Below are 19,426 nucleotides of genomic sequence, written 5' to 3' on the forward strand. Positions count from 1 at the left end.
TTTCAGGCCACTATTCTCCCTGCTCAAGTGGACACAAACTAATGAAGACAATATGAAAATTTCAGCAAACACCTCCATTGCATCACCTTATTTCGGGCTGCATCTTCATGATCACTTGGCAGCCAACTCTCCACCTTCTACCACCAGAAAAAGTCTTCAAGAAGTGACGTTGGTCCTACACAAATCAGCCATGATGATGATTCAAAAGGATAAGTTAAGATAATGAGCAAAACTGTCCGAAGAAACTCACTTTGAACCAGTCAGCTCCATGAATGGGTTTTGTTTGATTTTTCTTCTATTTCTTCTGCACCACGACTTGACCAGTCCCCATAGGAGTAATGTAGAAACTATTGAAGTGAAATCATGGTAGTTTAGAGCACTATTTTGACTTGCACAAGATGACACAAGTGATGGAGTGCCAATCAGGAAAATTTAGAATCATATACCATCTTCCACTAATCCCTTTGGACCAAAGCCAATGTCCCCTCCCTTTTGCTACTTATAAAAGGCCCCCTCACCCCCTCAATTCCTCCACACCTCAGCTCCAAGCTTCCTATTGTGTCTTGAAGGCACTTCTCCCTCTTAGAGATCAAAAGAGTGAAACCATATGAGTTCTTGGGTGTTCTTGTGTAAGGCTGTCTTGAGTGCTTGGAAGGTCACAAAACTTGTAAGTTTTCTTGCTTTTGATCTTAGTTACCATGTCAAGCGTTGTTTCCATGTGCTGGTACAAAATTTGGTTGAGTTTTGGGAAGGTTATCATGCTTAGTTCAAAATCGAGTCAATTAAGTGATGGTTTGAATAATTAAATGATTTTAAGTGGGAATTTAGCTATGGCATGTGATAAGTGTTGTTTTTATGTGATTTTTATCACTCTTTTATTTATGAAAAGTGTCATTTTTCCTTCAATACTATTGATTTTATTTTATTTCTACATATTTTTATTTATTTTCTTGGATTTGAAGGAATGAGAAGATTTAGTGCAAAGGTACAAAAGAAGAGAGTACGTCTCCAGACCAATGAGAGGCAGTAAGATATGAAGAGAGCCGATGAGATATGGGCGAGGAGCCTTGTCTCGTGGGCAGCAAAGAGATCTTTCTCACCCAAAGGAGAGAAGACTTACCTCTCCGTAGGGGAGGAGACTCGCGACCAGAAGTTGCGAAGACTTAGCGATAAGGCTCTAGGCGGTTAGATTGAGTGACTAGTTTAAACGACCAACCTAAACGATATCGTGGGCAACAATTAGAAAATGCGAGATGAGTCTTTCATCTCGGTTGAGAGTCTTTCTACTCGGTAGGCGAGGAGAGGGCCGTGTGGTGTTTGTGACCTCCACGTCCACCAATTTTATTCAGCGCATGCATCATCTACTCGATGGGATCTTCCCTAGTTCCGTAATCAATTTACTGACTACCAAATCCTCTCGATCTTCGCAAATCAAGCCGCATATCACTGAATCTTCTATTTTAGATAATTCCAATATTCTTGGAATAATTTCCTTTTATTTTAACATCTATTTGTAGAAACTATTTTCTAGATTTTTAGGCTAGATTGTAGCCACATTTATTTTGTTTCTGGGTTTGAGTTTTAACATCTATTTAATCTTGTCTTATGGGATGAATGGGGGGTCATGGTTTGTAATCGTAGTTTGAGTTTTGAGTTTTAGAGAGTTTGAGTTTAGATTTTGATAGCTCAGAGTTTATTATTTGAGTTTCTTTCAAAGAGGCAGATCTAGGGAAGCAGAGGCGAGAGCCGCACGTTTCATCAACTGACTCCAACGAAGAATACCAGTTTTATTCATTTTCTTTTTAATTTCATTATGAACTAATTTTATTTTGTAGAGCTTTGATGTAGCCTAGCATTGAACACAATTGATATTCCAAGTCATTTTATTTTCAATATTTCCATGATTGAGTGCTTATTCCTTGTTTTTAATGCTCACAATTTTCTAATTAACTATTGTTCGATCTTTTGGATTGCAATGAGACTGACAGATGATTTGCGATTAAAGTTCTAAGATTAAACACCATTATTTGAGCGAAAGCAGAGATGCGTTATCGCGACTAGTGTGATTTTCAAGAAAAAAAACTCAAAAAACTTAATGAGTCTCTAATTAGTTAAATTCACATATAGATATGGAGTTATTAGTTGGAGATATTTTTGGTATTGTTCGAGGGAAAGTATTGAATAGTCAAGGAATTTTTATCAACAACTTGGGATAATTGGGATTCTATAACAAGGAAGAATAAATTGTGTGGGATTTGCTAGGTGAAGTCAAATGCTCTAGATCTATTTTTATTATATTTAAAATCTTAATTTTAATGTTCTTTTCTTTTGTTTAATTTAGATAAACCATTTTTTGAATTTCGGTTTTCCAAATAGTAATTAATTTCGTCAATTTCAATACTCAATAACATAATTATTCCTTGTGAGTTCGATAATCGTTTTGTTTAAAACACTTTACTACTTGTTACGATTCTGTGCACTTACAGATTATATTTTTATGCGAACAAGTTTTTGGTATCGTTGCCATGATGTAGTTATTGATATTGATACCAGCTAGATTTTTACTACTTTGAATTTTATTTTATAAAAAAAAAGATTTAATTTGATCTCAATTTGATCTTATTCTTTTTAGGAATCAGAAGTGCATGCGCCGATCTAAATCGTTAGAGTATACGCTTTTCGATTCCGAGATTGAAAGGACCTTACGTCAAATCAATAAAGAGAAAAAGAAAGAGGTCACCACCCATAATGTTAATATGGCTGACCAGGAGTACAAGGCGTAAGGATGCCCTTGGTCAATGGGGTGACGTCCAGTATAAGGCGACCATCTATACAAGCCCATAACTTCGAGATCAAGCCAGCCATCCTTCAAATGATCCAACAAACTGTCCAGTTTGGGGGGCTGTCACAAGAGGATCCTAATGTCCATATTGCAAATTTTCTAGAAATTTGTGATACTTTTAAACACAACGGAGTGACAGATGATGCAATCAGATTAAGACTTTTTCCTTTTTGACAAAGGGTAAAAGTAAAAACTTGGTTGAATTCTCTTCCACCTGGCATCATCACCACCTGGGAGGAGTTAGCGCAAAATTTTTTAGCAAAGTATTTCCCTCCAGCCACGACAGCGAAATTAAGGAATGATATTACTACCTTCGTCCAATTTGAGGATAAATCATTGTATGAGGCGGGGGAGCGAAACAAAGACTTATTGCACAAGTGTCCACATCACGACCTCCCCGTCTGGCTTCAAGTACAGACATTCTATAATGGTTTGGGACCCACAAATCGATCTATGGTTGATGCGGCCATTGGAAGAGCATTAATGAGTATGATCCATGAAGCCGCCTATGGACTTCTGGAAGAATTGGTGTCCAACAATTATCAATAGTCTGCAGAGAGAGCAATGCCAAGAAAGGCGGCTGGAGTTTTTGAACTTGATTATATTACCACACTGGTGGCGCAGATAGCAAATCTTTCTCAACAACTAGGAAAGATGAACGTTAATGCTATTCAAACTAATGTTGTTTGTGATTATTGAATAAGAAATCATTCAAGTGTAGATTGCCAAGTGGGGAATTCTTTTGTCCAACCGAGTCAAGAACAAGCCTGCTACGTGTCCAATTTCCAACGTCAAAACAATCTTTATTCAAATATGTTCAATCTTGGATGGAGAAATCACCATAACTTTTCATGGAGCAATAACTAAGGATCGATTAGACCACCTCAACAGTTTTCACAGCAAGAGAAGAAGCCAGCACTTGAGGATATATTCATGTAGTACATGCCAAAAACTGATATGGTGATCGAAAACAACTCGGCATCCATCCATAATCTTGAGGTGCAAATTAGTCAGCTCTCTAACATGCTTATTGAGAGGATAGTAGGGACTTTACCAAGCAACATTGTGACCAATCCGAAGGAGCATGTCAAAGCCATAACATTGCGAAGTGGGTAGACATATGAAAGCCACGAACAGTAAGTACTGAGAGAGATGCAGAAGCTGAAAATGTGGAGACCGAGGTGAAAGAAATCGATTGGGAGGCGACCGACTAGCAAGCTGAGAAGACTAGAGAGAATAAAGGGGTTGAAAAATCCAAAAAATCCAAGAAGTTTACTTTTGAAACTTATTCTCCTTCAATTTATGTTCCACCAATTCTTTTTTCGTAAAGATTAAAGAAAAATAAAATTGATAATCAGTTCTCTAAATTTCTAAGTATGTTTAAGCAATTCCATATTAATATTCCTCTCATTGAAGCCTTAGAGCAAATTTTTTAAGGATATATTATCAAACAAGCGAAAGTTGGAGGAGCATGAGATTGTGATGCTAACCGAGAAGAGCAGTGCAATTTTACAAGAGAAACTACTGCCTAAGTTGAAATATCCAGGGAGTTTCACAATCCCTTGCACTATAGGAAATTCCTATTTTGATAAAGTTTTATGTGACTTAGGGGCAAGTATTAATCTAATGCCTTTCTCTGTTTTTAGGAAACTAGGTCTTGGAGAAGTAAAGCCGACCACCATCTCTCTACAGTTGGTGGATAGATCTATCAAATACTCGAGAGGACTCATTGAGGACGTACTGTTGAAAGTTGATAAGTTCATCTTCCCCGGCAACTTCATTGTACTTGATATGGTGGAGGACGAGGAGATCCATTTGATACTGGGCCAACCCTTCCTAGCGATGGGAAGAAATTTAATTGATGTCCAGAAAGAGAAACTCGTTCTGAGGGTAGGTGAGGAGCAAGTCACGTTTGACGTGTTTAAATCTATGGAACTTTAGTCCGAGGTACATTCTTGTTTTCAAATAATTGACTGAGACATGGTCAAGGCTGACGAGACTTATGAAGCCGAATTTCCAAAACTACCACCTAAGGAAGAAAAGTTGTTGAGAGTCTTGCGAGAGCTCAAAATGGCTTTGGGTTGGACCATCTCGAACATCAAAGAAATTAGTCCTTCAATTTTCATGCACAAGATTTTAATGGAGGATAATTTCAAACCGATTGTCCAACCCAAATGAGATTGAATCCATCAATGAAAGAAGTGGTGTATAAAGAGGTATTGAAGCTTTTATATGATGAGATGGCGAGGCAATGAGATCTGGATAGAGCTGATGAGATTTGGGCGAGGAGCCTTGTCCCGTGGATAACAAAGAGATCTTTCTCACCCAAAGGCGAGAAGACTTACCTTTCGTTAAGGGAAGAGACTTGTGACCAGAAGGTGCGATCAGAATGTATGAAGACTTGGCGACAAGGCTCTAGGTAGTTAGATTGGGTGACTAGTCTAAATGCTAGCTTAATAGACTAACCTAAACAACATCAAGGGCAACAACTAGAAAAGGCGAGAGCAGTCTCATTACGGTGGGGAGTCTTTCTACTCGGTAGGCGAGGAGAGGGCCGTGTGGTCATTGTGACCTCCACACCCACCAGTTTTATTCAGTGCATGCAACATCTACCCAATGGGATTTTCCTCAGTTCTGTAATCAATTCACTGACTACCAAATCCTCCCGATCTCTTCAAATAAAGCCGCATATCACTGAATCTTCCATTTTATATAATTTCGATATTCTTGGGAATTTAGCTATGGCATCTCTTAAGCATGATTTAATATGATTTATCATTGTCCTAACATGATTATGGATGGTTTAAATTGTGGTTAGAAGCATGTCATTGTAGGTTTTGAATCTATCTTATGTTGATCATAAAATATGAATCGGTTTTGAATGAAGTAGAGATTAAGGATATCTTAGCCATGATTAAGTGTTGAGATGAACTCTATTATCCAAGAATTAGTCTTCTTTATGTCATTAAAGATGTTAGTGATCATTTTTGATTAAATAAAATCTCATATGCATGCATTCATAGGGATCAATAGTTGAAAACATACTTAGGCCTCAACTAGAGTGCATGCCACGGGTTGGGACTGTTTGGGAAAGTTTCACTTTTATTTTTGAAATTCTAAGGGCATAGATGGTTTTATAATGCCAAAAATATGAAGTCCATGAATTTTGGTTAAATTTGGAGTTTGTTTGCAATTAGTGAAAATTTAGGACTTTAAAGACAATTTTGAGAGTCTAGGGGTATTTTTGTAAATACCCATTTTTCAAACCTTTGATTTTGAACCTCAACCATAGAAGTATTAATTCTAACTTAGTACACACTTTATTCCAGCTGCCATGAAATTTTTCGATTACTCAGGAAGTTTGTGAGTTGGTCTCTTACACCTTGACAGATTATTTATGATTTATTGATAAATGTCTCATTCATATTTCAATTATCACTTTGAGCATAAAATATCATGTTATAGGATACATTGAGTATATATTTACATGACATATGATATTTCTACCATTTTAGTATATTGTATCTATAAATGTCATTTAACATAAGAAACTTGCTATATATGCACAAGTCATGGAACATTTTTTTTTTTAACTTAGCATGAAAATAATTTTTATCACGATCCTAAAGGCTAAGATGAGGAATTATCCTAGTGAAACTCCTCTGTCTACTCTGGAGTGTTTAAAAATGGAGTGGTAACCACTGGATTGACAAAGAACATTCAACAAGCTTCAAATGGGTTCTATTTAAAGAACGCCGGAGCGAAGTCAATTTTACTGAAAATACATGGGCCATGCAATTCATCTAGCATATAATTTAATCTAGGAATGGGATGGTGATACTTTAGCGTGATATTGTTGACCGCCCTGCAATCAACGCACATTCTCGACCTACCATCCTTCTTTGGCACTAGTAGCACTGGTACTGCACATGGGCTTATGCTCTCCCTCACGTACCCCTTGCTCATCAAATCCTCAACTTGCCTTTGAAGCTCTTTTGTCTCCTCTAGATTACTCCTATAGGTTGGTCGGTTTGGAATAGCAGCTCCGGGTACAAAATCAATCTAGTGCTCAACGCCTCTACTGGGTGGCAACTCATTAGGCATCTCCTTGGAGAATACATCCTCAAACTCCTGCAACAAAAAAAAGCCAAACTAGAAAGAGACTGGTTAGTTTCATCAAGATTAAGATAAGACTCTTTATAGACAAGAAAAATCATAGGGCGATCTGCGAAGAAGGCCCACTTAACCTCACTCTCTCTTGCATAGAAACTCACTTTTGTCTTTCCTTTTCTTTCTGCAGACTCTCTTTCTCTTTTCTCTCATGGCTCCACTCTTTTTTCTTTACTCTCAGCCACCTCTTTACTTTCTTTTTCACTCTTTCTTTTTTGCTCATTTTCACTCTCACTCTTTCCTTTATGCTAAATCTCTTTTTCACTCTTTCTTTTTTTATCAATCTCATTTTCACTTTCTTTTTTGAGCAACCTCACTCTTCAGTTTCAGTTGGTCCTCATAGACCTGGCTTAGAGTTAAAGGAGTAAGCTTGATTGTTTTGCCCTCCTTTACAAAGTTGTACATGTTCTTAAACCCATCATGTGTCACCCTCCTATTATACTGCCACGACCTCCCTAACAAAATATGGCCAGCATGCATAGGCATAACATCACAAAGCACCACATCCTGGTATTTTCCAATTGAAAAAGAAACTAACACTTGTGTATTTACCCTAACCTCCTCACAATCACTTAACCACTGCAACTTGTATGGTCTAAGGTGTTTCAAGGTAGGTAAATTCAATTTCTCAACTAAAGTAGTGCTAGCCAAATTAATACAACTCTTCACATCAATGATCATACCACATACCTTGTTGTTGATGTGGCATCTAGTATGAATAATGTTCTTACTCTGCGACTCTGTATCATCCATCTTAATTTGTGTATTGAGAGCATGCCTGGCAATAAGAGGCTCACCATACTCTTCATTCTTACACTTATGTTTAATACTAGCCTCACACCTCCTCCTATCACTCCCACCTTGCAGTTTTCTACACACTACATCTCATTGATCCATCTTATCCCTCACTTCACCCAACACCAAGCTCAACAGCTCAAATTGTTGTTGCATGGCTTGCTACATAAAGTATGAGCTATCTGCCATCCCCTTTAGTGATGAGTCACTCATATGAGACATCATAATGTGCTGCACGAAAGAATGTTAGTGGAAAACCTCACACACTCCCTTACGCGTTTACACTTGAATAATGACATCCCACTCGTCTTTCACTCTTAATTGGCTTTTTCCTAATAATAGTCTCATACTCTCTTGTCTTTTACCTCAAGATTTTTTCCGCTCAAGTTCTTTAAGAACTAGTTAAACTAAATCAAGACAATACAACCTTGTTTTATTCCAACCAGTAAAACAAATCCAAGAAAGAAAACAAGAAACAAGGAATGAATAAAATAACGTGAGACTCAAGCAATTTATACGAGGGAAAGAGTAGTTATGAAACAAGATACCAACTAGAAAGATGTATTCAGCTCCTTTGATAATAAAACTCAATCAATAAATGTCTTTCTTTCTCTTTGTTGTTGTAACTATATAGCAACATTTGAATAAGCTGTCTTTTCTTTTCTTCTTCTTCTTTTTTTGTTTTCAAATTTTGTTTTGTTTTGTTTTGTTTTCTCTTCTTTTATCTTCTTTTCTCTAATCCAATCACAAACAGAAATATTCAATTGTGAAAATCAAGCAATTGAATTCAAGTACACAAGAATTGACAATGAAGTAGAAGAGAGACAATGAAACGACACTCCAAGCAATTGACAAACTTAGAGATGCAAGAAACCCTAGGTGATGCAGCAAAACCAAAAATCCTATGAATTTCAGCAGCCTACTTTTTGTTTTGTTTTGTTTTTGTTTCTTTTTTTGCAACCCTAGAATAATGAAGGCCTAGAATTAAATTTAAAGTTGCAATAATTAAAAGATAAAATTAGACCTGATTGGAAACCTTACTCTGAATACCAAATGATATGAACCTGTGGGAATGGAATCCCTTGAACTCACAATCAATTTGAAAACTCACCCAAGAAAGCCAAAAATCAAGTCAATGGATAGAGAATCTAGACCTGTAGAGAACTCGCTTCAAGAACTTAGATTATATTAAAATCTAGACCCGTTGAATAACCTGTCTCAAGAACCAAGATTACAAGGAGGAACGCCTCAAAGGTTGTCATTTACCGATAAGTTCAAAAGTTCAATCAAGAACAAGAGGAGTAAACTCAACTCACAATGAAAATTCAATATTGTCTAAGTCTTAAAATGAGGGTATAAAGAGTATTTAAACCAAAACTTAATTAAAACTCTAGCCAAAATAAAGCCTTTTCCTCAAAAATACCCCTTAATAAATAGTGTCGTGCTACAGTAATTCAGCAGCTTGCTGCGGTGGGGCGTGCGAGAGAAGATAGGGAACCGGTGAGGAGGGAGGCGTCGGCTAGACAAAGGGAGGTGAGAGAGAGGGAAGAAGGAAAAGTGAGGGGATTAGGGTTTTCCTTGGGGTTTTAATCTCAACTCTTCATCTAGGAGTTATAAGATTTTATCTAATGATGGAGATTTAAACACTGAAAATAAACTAACTAAAAATAGGAATTAAAATGGAAATATAATAAGACTAATTTAAAAATCAACTTTAAATTCGAAAAATATAATCTTTCAATATAAAATAAAATAATGAAGTGTGCTAAATATTTTTAAGAGAAGTAGCATCATCTAAATAAGTAGAGTTTTTAACATAAAATGAAATAATTAATATTAAATAATACTCTTAAAGAACTAAAATCATTTAAATAAAATGATTTGATAAAACTATATTATTTTCAAGGCTTCACAATATAAAAAGGCTTACTTGAAAATCAGGTTTGGTTCAATAATACCAAAAATACCCCTCTTTAAAATAATTTTGGACATTTAACGTATTTTGAAGGCTTTAAAACATTGGCTCCCATTTAAAATTTATCTGCTATATTTAAAACACAACTTCAAATTTTAAAATGTATATAGATGAGACTCGTGACCAACCGAGAGAAAAAGGAGCAGTTCATCACAGTCTGCCCTCTTTCTATAAATTTTGTGGACATAATTTTTTCACACTCGGTACGAACCCAGTGATGCTGGTCCCCACATCATCTTCATGTCTCCATACACGTTCACAACCTCAATCACTCCTTGCATAGCACTGTCATCCTCGCGTTTGGTCAATTCTCCATTGACACACTCAAGTCATTTCCAAGTACTAAACCGATCCATCAAGTAACACTTGCACTGCCCTTAGCACAATCCTTACCAAAAAAGCTTGAAGCTACCATCTCATCCTTCATCTTGTTTCTAACTTAACTCGTAGTCTTCCATGCACTTCTTGACTATTGCAACCTATCTATCGTTTCTAATCTATTCTTCTCATGACTACGTAACTACTTCTATACGTTCCTAGCATTCCATCATTCATTCCTTCTCCTATCACTTACTTCATCTCATGCACTTAACATACTTCTCCTAGCAGGTGCCATTCTGACATGCATGCCTTGACTATGTCATACTATAAAATATCATAACATTAAAACATATACCTTTCATATACTTACTGTAGGACGAGACATGCCTTGGGAAGACTTCAGCCTAGGTTTTTCCTTCACTTTTAGTTCCCTTTTCAAAAGTCTTCTTTCTTTGTAAAACTTTTCTCTCTTTTATTTTGAAAAGTTTATAGAATCTTTCATAACTTGGGTTTTTCTCTAATACCACCCTGTAATGCCTGTCCTAGTAGTGAGACTTTAGAATATAATTTTTACAAAAATGAGACAGGAGTTATTGACCATTTTAAAACTGTTTCCCTTTCCTTCCCAAGATATGAAAGGTTCTAAGTGTAAGATAAAAAACTACACTATAAGTTAAAAGAGAGTTTGCAGTGGAAATCTTTAAATTAAAATAATTTTTTTTTTTACAAAATTACCCTTTCATACATTACATAAAGTCTGCCTAGGCTTCAGTCACTCTTCCCTTGGGCCATGTTTGTCCTGACGCTACTTCCTCACTTTTTCCCTAGAAGGGAGAGGGACATACATAAAAACTAAAGTAAGTCGAATACTAGGTAAATATTACTTTATACAGTCAAAATATACTAATATAGGTTTTCATTTATACATTCATCATTTATCATACATACTTTACATAAGACATTCATTTCCATTGAAAACATTACAAGGCGGGGTTTCTCTTTAAAATGGTTTTCATTTCTTAAAGCATTCCCACACTTTATACATCCTTCATAAAGAGCTAAATGATTACACAACATTCAACTTAACTCTTTTCACTTTCCTCTGGCAGGTACACATTGTTAAACCCCGTGTGTTGGAGTTAGCGATTTTTTTGACCTGGATTCCACCTGTGGCCACAGGTTAGGAATCCCTTTCAGTCAGGGGATAGCACTGGGTGCATTACCAGTACTACTTACCTAGTATTGTGATTTCTCAGTCCTTTGGTACCATTATTCATTCAGTTATGGCCGTTAAGCATTTTCATACATTAAAACATTCATTCATTTCAATTCTTTCCTTTTCATTCATTCCTTTAAGTCTTTTCTTTTTCATTTCTTTTCATTCACCAGTCCATTCATTTCATACACATCACTTAAAAGCATGAGTTTAAACATCATTTGTAAACATCATTTCATAAGGATTCTTTAAACAACCTTTTATAGCATCATTTAAAACGCAGTTCATAGCGTCATTTAAATAGCAGTTCATTGCGTCATTTAAAGACACTTTTATCGCATCATTTAAAAGCATCATGCCTAAATCTCAACATTTCATTTCATGGAAAATACAGACAATACATATTGCGTATAACGTCTATTCACATGCATACAACTATTACCTAGGGTGCATAAATAAGGGTTGCCAAGAAGGCCTTTACATACGTATACCTTTAAATACTTATGCTTAGCATACCTTCATAAAAAATCATTTCATTTCATTTCATAAAGTATCATAAAGAGAAACTTCTCCATTTCATTTCATATCATTTGGAAAACTCTATAAAAGTATAAACATAATACTTATCTGGACTCCATGCAATTTACATTTCATACAGTCCATTCATGTTCGTGTCAAATGGCAACCAACATACATAAATAACATTAACATTATTCCCTTTTCAAGTGCATAAGAAACTAAACTAAGAAAATATAAACTTCTCTTCACTAGGACTTCCTTCACTTAGACACACTATATCATCCAAGTCCATCTTCTATGTTTTCCTTTATCACGTTTCCTCAATCTCAAGATCGTAACTTGTGACCCACTTGAGGCCACCTTTCAAACACAGAGCCTCCCACTTCACGTTCTCATCCCTGAAGGTGGACCTCCTTGATTCACCTTAAAGGCTTAGACACATCATCACCTCATCATACTCTTCCTCCCAAACAATTCATATCGATGCATAACTTGGACCAACCAAGTTATACAACCTCATCCCTAGTCAATACCCTTTATATATGTACAACCTAACCAATACTTCACCACAATCTTAACCATGCATAATAAACAACTTTAAGCCAATATTGAGGCTTAAAAATCATGTACTCATGCTTTAAGACAGATTATCCATTACATATGGTAAATTTGTCTAGCACATATGTCCAATGAAATTACACATATACCCTACCCCTTTTATCACCTAAGATCAACATATAATCCATTAATGTTTGCTTGTGTAAACAACTCCATACTCCGATACTAACCTTCAACTTAAACCCAACTAACACCATATGGTACACAGCACCTCCAAACTACATAATTTATCTCAACACTTCACTTGACCTATGTACAACCACATCATGGTTATGCCACATCCAATCACTTTACATAGTACTCAACCCCAAATTTTATAGTGATCCCATCACCTCACACAGCATCCTACTATTCGGCAAACTGCAGAGTGATCATGTCGCCGCACACAACACCATCACATCATAACTCCACACCTAGTCTCGCCACTCCACAACAGTCTGCCACATTAGCACTACTTCCTAACACATCACAACACCGTGTCACTTCACACTACTTACAGCCACAACACTACACAATTATGCCCGTCACTTCAAACTGCATGATCACATCACAAACTACTCCATAACCACGCAACCATTCCACACTTCACAACATAATTCCACACTGCATAATAGCCCCATCACTTCACACTACACACCTTCACACTTCACAACGCAGAACACACTTCAGAAATAACAACACAGTCCATAACAACATCCAACTTTAGAATAAATTAACTATCAAGAGAAAGAGAGAGATTATGCCATGCGTCGAGGCTGGCACATTGTGTCACTTGCTACCTGTCATTGTTTCGTGATGGTGGCTACACTCTTGCAAGGAGGGGTCAGTTGAGGCACGATGGTCACTTTCGTGACCTTAAAACAAGGGCTGTTTGGGGTGACTAGGGTTTGGTGGCGGCATAAGCTAGGTTTTGGTCTCACCGCGATGGTTGATGGCTGGTGAGTGGTGGGTGGGTTTGGCCGTGTTTGATGGTGGGGGTGCATGGATGCTAGAGGCCAAAGTGGGAAAGAGAGGGAGGCAAGGCCTTAGCTGGCTGGGCACGGTGGTGAAGCTCAGCGGGGAGTGGTGGCTTAAGGAGTACGGTGGGCCTGGGAGGAGAGAGTGAACCCGAGAGAAACCAAGGGAAAGGGGGAGGGAAGGTAAGGCTCGGTAGGGCATGGAGGAGAAAGGGAAAGCTCTGGCGGAGGGGCTGGTGGCGTCAAGGCAAGGTGCAGTGGTGGCAGCAGTTGCAGGCGGCAATAGATCTAAAAGGAATCTGAGAGAGAAAGGAGAGATCGGGAGGGAGAGGAAGAGCCACGATGTGAGGGTGGAGCCGTGAGGAAAGCGTGGTTGGCAAGATCGTGGGCTTCTCGTGGTGGCACGGTGGCAGCATGGTGGAGGGAAAAGGGGAGCGAGAGCTACGAGTTTCGGCCCTGTTGTAGGGAGAGAGAGAGAGAGAGAGGTTCGTGGGGGAGGAGATTGGTGTGGGGGCTGGAGAGGAGGAAGAGGTGGCCAGCTACTGGGCTTGGTGGTGGTGCGGCGGCTGCGGCTGGCCGTGGTGGGGCGTGCCAGAGAAGATAGGGAATCTTGGAGGAGGGAGGCGTCGACAGGAGGGAGGAAGGATACAGAGGGAAGAAGGAAAAGTGAGGGAATTAGGGTTTCCCAGTTTTAATCCCAACCCTTCATCTAATTGTCCGTAGATTGGATCTAACGGTGAAAATTTAAACATTGAAAATAAACTACCTAAAAGTAGGAATTAAAATAGAAATATAATAAGACTAATTTAAAAATCAACGTTAAATTCTAAAAATATAATCTTTCATCATAAAATAAAATTATGAAGTTTGCTAAATATTTTTAAGAGAAATAACATCATCTAAATAAGTAGAGTTTTTAACATAAAATGAAATAATGAATATTAAATAATACTCTTAAAGAAGTAAAATTATTTAAATAAAATGATTTGCTAAAACTATATTATTTTCGTGACTTCACAATATAAACAGGCTAACTTCAAAATCAGGCTTGGTTCAATAATACCAAAAATACCCCTCTTAAAAATAATTTTGGACATTTAAAAGAATTCAAAGGCTTTAAAAAACTGGGTCCCATTTAAAATTCATCTGTTATATTTAAAACACGACTTCGAATTTAAAACACATAAAAGGGACTTTTGAACAACCGAGAGAAAAAGGAGCGATTCATCACAACTTGCAACTCTCCTTTTTATTTTATTTTATGTATTACACACTCACAAATCCATAAGACACTTATACTACAAAAAAAAAAAAAAAAAAAATCACTTTTTGCAGCAAAAAAAAAAAAAAAAGAAAAAAAAAGAAAAAGAAAAATCGTTGCAAAAAGTCCAATTTTCTTTGCAAAAAAGTATTTGCAATGATGAAATGTCATTGTTCTACTCTCACAAATGTCATCTTGGGAAAAGTCTATCTCAACAATTATTTTTTTCGTTGCAAATAGTCAATTGTGCCTTGAGATTTTATCGTTGCAAATCAATTTATTGTCCTCACCATTGTCTTCACAATAATATGTACATTCATTGCAAAAGAGTATGTTTATTTGCAACAAAATGTACATTCAATATGTCTATTTGCAACAAAATGTACATGTTTACAACGAAAAATACTGTTGTTGCAAATAAGTATTTTTGATAAAAAAACTATTTGCAACGAATGCATCTCGTTGTAAATAGACTTAAGAGAAAAAAAGATATAGGTTTTTTCTCACCGTTCAACTGCTAGATGAAAAAGAAACAAGCTTATTCTATTTCAGTTTCAGCCAAGGTTATATCAAGACTTATTGTCTTTCTACCAGTAGGCTTATTCTATTTTGAGTTTTAAAAAAATGATTTATACAGTTAATAAGGGATGATGCTGAACAAGTTGTGGATATATTGAAAATAACTGGCAATAAATTTTGATCCAAATCTTTGAATTTAGTTGCAGATAATCAAGACTCTGTTATGAAAAGGTTGACATAAATCTCATCAGAGAGGAGGAGCTCTGCTCTTTCAATTTAGGAATGGGGTGCTTACAACATCATTCTTTTATTAAATGACAAATAAAAAACAGAGGCTAGCTTGTTTGATCCTCTATAATTGGAATAGGCAACTGCAAAGGAAACTTCATCTACAAAGACAATAGAAGCAATCTTCAAAAGTGTAACAGCTCGCTAGAAATTTAGTGGATGAATTTTTTAGGCTTTAGGAACATCATAAAAACCCTGAAAATGTCTCACAAATCGAGCAATTGTGTAGGTTTTAATCTATCAGTATAGCTAGTTCCTTACCCACTTTAATGTTAGAAACGTGATTTTATTTATTGGAGTAACTTAGGAGAATGAGAAACAATTTGCATCATTAGTCTCACATAAATATTTAGGATTTTACAGTGCAATAAAATAATTTTCATTTTCTAGACAATAGGTGTTCGAAAACGCGTTTTAATTCATTAAGGTACTTAGGAGTCGAAATTTGTAAAATAAATTGCACTCCTAGTTTCATATGACTATTTAGGATTTTATGATGCAACGTTATTTTCATCATTTTCAAAGTGAATAGTAACATTAATGTCAGCACGCAGTCCGGTCATTTTCAAATCTAGGTGTGGATTGCCCAAATCAATCTAGGAAAGCTTTATTTAGACACATGGCAAGATCTTAGTTACACTCGGTGAATAGTTTAGGACGCTTGGTATTAAGAGGAGCCATGAGAGGGAAATGTGAAGAAAAGGAAGGAAAAATCAAGCTTTGTGATCATGCCACCTAAGCCAAACACTATATTATTGAACCATCTATTTTGTACCAAACCAAAGAGAGTTTCAACTCTAGAGAAACCCAAATATTTGAGATTCAATTGAAACACCAAAACCTTGGTGAAAACCCAAACCCTAAATGGTTACTTCAAACCCTAAATGTAACAAGCCTCTAGAAATTCAAGTAATAAATTTATTTAGGCTTTAAGAACCTCGTGAAAATCTAAAAGCTTTCACGAATCGACTCAATCGCATAGCTTTTAGTTTGTTAGCATAGTTAGTGTAGCCACTCACTATTGCCCAATAAGTGAAATTTTATTTTTTTGAGGTACCTAGAAGTGTCAAAATGGGATAGGGTCCGCACCATTAGTTTTGCTTGAATATTTAGGATTTTTTGGTGAAATAAACTCATTTTCAGTTTTCGGATAAAATGCTTGTTCAAAAATGTATTTTTATTATTTCGAGGCACTTTGGAGCAAAAATTTGATACACCATTTGTATCCTAAAGTTAGTATGTATATTTAGCAATTTACAGTGTAAAGTTTATTTTTACTTTTTCGGAATGAATAAACAACCTTTATAGTAGCACAAAGTGCAGTGTTTTCAAAATCATAGTGTGGAATGTCCAAATTAGGTTTAAAAAGTTTTATTTAGACACTTAGCAATATCTTAGCCACACTTGATGAATAGTATTGAACACTTGGCACTAAAAGGAACCAAGAGATGGAAATGTGAAGAAAATCATGCATTGAGATCATGCCATTGTGGTGCCCCCAGCCCCTGCTTGGGATTGGACAATGACTGATACGCCGAGACATGTAACACAAGGCTACACACCACTTGTACATGACAGATAATATGCTATGCATCTAAGTACACTAGCAGTATGCAATAACGATGCAACGGAAAAATTAATAAAAGTCAGATAAACTAAGCAACGCGATAAGCAACTGCAAAGCACATAGCACCATAGACTAATATCAAACCCAAACCATTATCCAAAACATAAACATAGGCCTTAAAGGCATAATATCCCAAAAAGAATGAAGCATAATTTTAAAGTTCCCAGAACACGGGATTTCCACAAAAAAAACATAAGTCCTCAAAAGTTGGCCATAAATGTTGTTGCCTTTTCCTTTTTTTTTTTTTTTTTGTTCTTTCCACAAAATACTTATACTCTAGTACTTTTCGAGAAGACTTGGGCTTCAGGCACTTCTCTAGAGCCTTATCCTTGTCTTGGATGTTACGCCGCTTGAACACAGCGATGAATTCAAGTATACCCGTGATCTCTCGATCAATGGCCTCGAGTCGCTCCCAGAGGGAAGGCTTGGGCTGGTCCATGGCCATTTTAGGCACAATCCCCTCTGGAGGAGGAGGTGTTGTTCTCTTCCTCTTGGTCATCGTTGCTTCTTACTAAACTTGTTACAACTTTTACCATTCTGGTTGGGGAATGGTAGTGGAAACTACCACAATGAGATTTCGAGAAATCTCAGCAAGTAATCACACAACATACCACAATTAATATAAGCATACAAAAAGTACATCATGATATGCGTACATAGACATGTACTTGACTTATGCCTTAACCAGCACTTGACCTATGCACTTGACCATTTACAAAAGACTTGTAACAGAGACATAAAAGTTTCATAAAACTTCTTAACTTCTTATTCACGTGATCTTATTCGGAACTTGCCTTATCAGTACATATCACAAGATTTTCATCAAGTGATCTTTATCATATAAGATCTTATACTTGTTTAGAGGGTGGACACAACACGGCTCCCCTCCTTGCACCGCGTGTTCCTACTAGTTACCACACCATCAACGGTCTATACATTGTGATAAATACGTCATAAATGGAGAATCATATTAACTTGACCTTACTTCGTCGAGTTACATGCCTTATGCACTCACTAACATTAGGTGCTTTCTCACTCCGGCATTCTTTAAAAAGAATCCATTCGAGGTGTGTCAACTATTTTTCATCGACCTAAGGGTTACTACTCCATTCTTAAGCACTCTAGAGTGGACAGAGGAGTTCCATTAGGACATTCCCCCACCCTAGCACTTGGGGTCGTGATAAAACTTTTTCTTTGAAAACACTTTTTGAAAACACTTCTTTGAAAGCACTTCCTCCCCCAAATGCATGTGACACGAGACTTAAACATGTTTACTCATACTTGACATATGATATATGAAATGTCGTGTATGAAACAACCAAGCATAACATATTTATTTCATAGCATGATCACATAAACCATGATAGATATATCAAATCATGTACATAGAACCATAAAAACTTGCTTAGGACGAAACTCATAGGCATAAAAACATGAAGATTTATCGCATAAACATGTTCCAAACTTCATGCAAATAACATAGGGATCGAAGCATAGAGAAACAATGCATGAAATCATAACGTTTGACTAAGATCCGAATCATTCAATACATGGTGTGGCCGAAATATCATGATACATATTCCACAATTTTTAAACATGTGAAAACCAAAACATATACAAGTATTTCATGGCATATTCATCACAATTCCAAAGCATCTAATTCCTTCCATAGATTGATATAAGATCATATTAACATAATCAAATAAGCAAACAAGAAATAGCAACCAAGACAAACATGGTAATGAAAAGATTTACACAATTATATACAAGTATTAACCAAGAGTAGGTTGAGTCTATACTTACAAAATCCTTGTAAAGAAACACTAGCAAGCTGTAAATCTGAACATACCATATTAGAAAGAGCATCAAAAACCCTATCTCATGTTCTTAAGTGTGTGTGTGTGTGTGTTTCTAGGGCATCACTTGGTCTTAAACCCTTCGGCTTCTAGGGTTATTAGGTTAAAACCCTCTTCATTCCACACATAAGGTAAAACAAAACCTAAGATAGCCAAGAATACATGTGATGGTCGAAAATTCTCCCTTTCACTAATCAGCCTCAAGGGTTTCTCTTAGAAACCCTAAATTATTTACAAGAAAAAGAGTAGAAAGTGTGTGTTCTATCATTTCTCAAAGTCCAATGAGATTTGAATCTCATTTTTGGATTGAGAAAAGATTTGTGTATGAGCAAGACTTAGGAGAACCGAATCTTACCTTGCAAATCCTTGGGTAGCCGAAATCCTTCTCTTACAAGGATCTTCCTTATTTGGTTGGTGAGAAAACACAAGAAAATGGGAGAAATTTTAAACGAACTTGAGAGAA

At 36.5% G+C, this 19,426-nt stretch overlaps 1 non-coding gene across 1 annotated transcript; it reads right to left on the reverse strand.

Moving 5' to 3' along the window:
• Window positions 1-3,130: 3,130 nt before the first annotated feature.
• On the reverse strand, window positions 3,131-3,237 carry LOC121258928. Its single transcript, XR_005939479.1, has one exon. It is a non-coding gene; the product is annotated as a small nucleolar RNA R71 (small nucleolar RNA).
• Window positions 3,238-19,426: the final 16,189 nt, after the last annotated feature.

The sequence above is a fragment of the Juglans microcarpa x Juglans regia genome, chromosome 3S (assembly GCF_004785595.1).
Source record: "Juglans microcarpa x Juglans regia isolate MS1-56 chromosome 3S, Jm3101_v1.0, whole genome shotgun sequence".
Taxonomy (NCBI): Eukaryota; Viridiplantae; Streptophyta; class Magnoliopsida; order Fagales; family Juglandaceae; genus Juglans; species Juglans microcarpa x Juglans regia.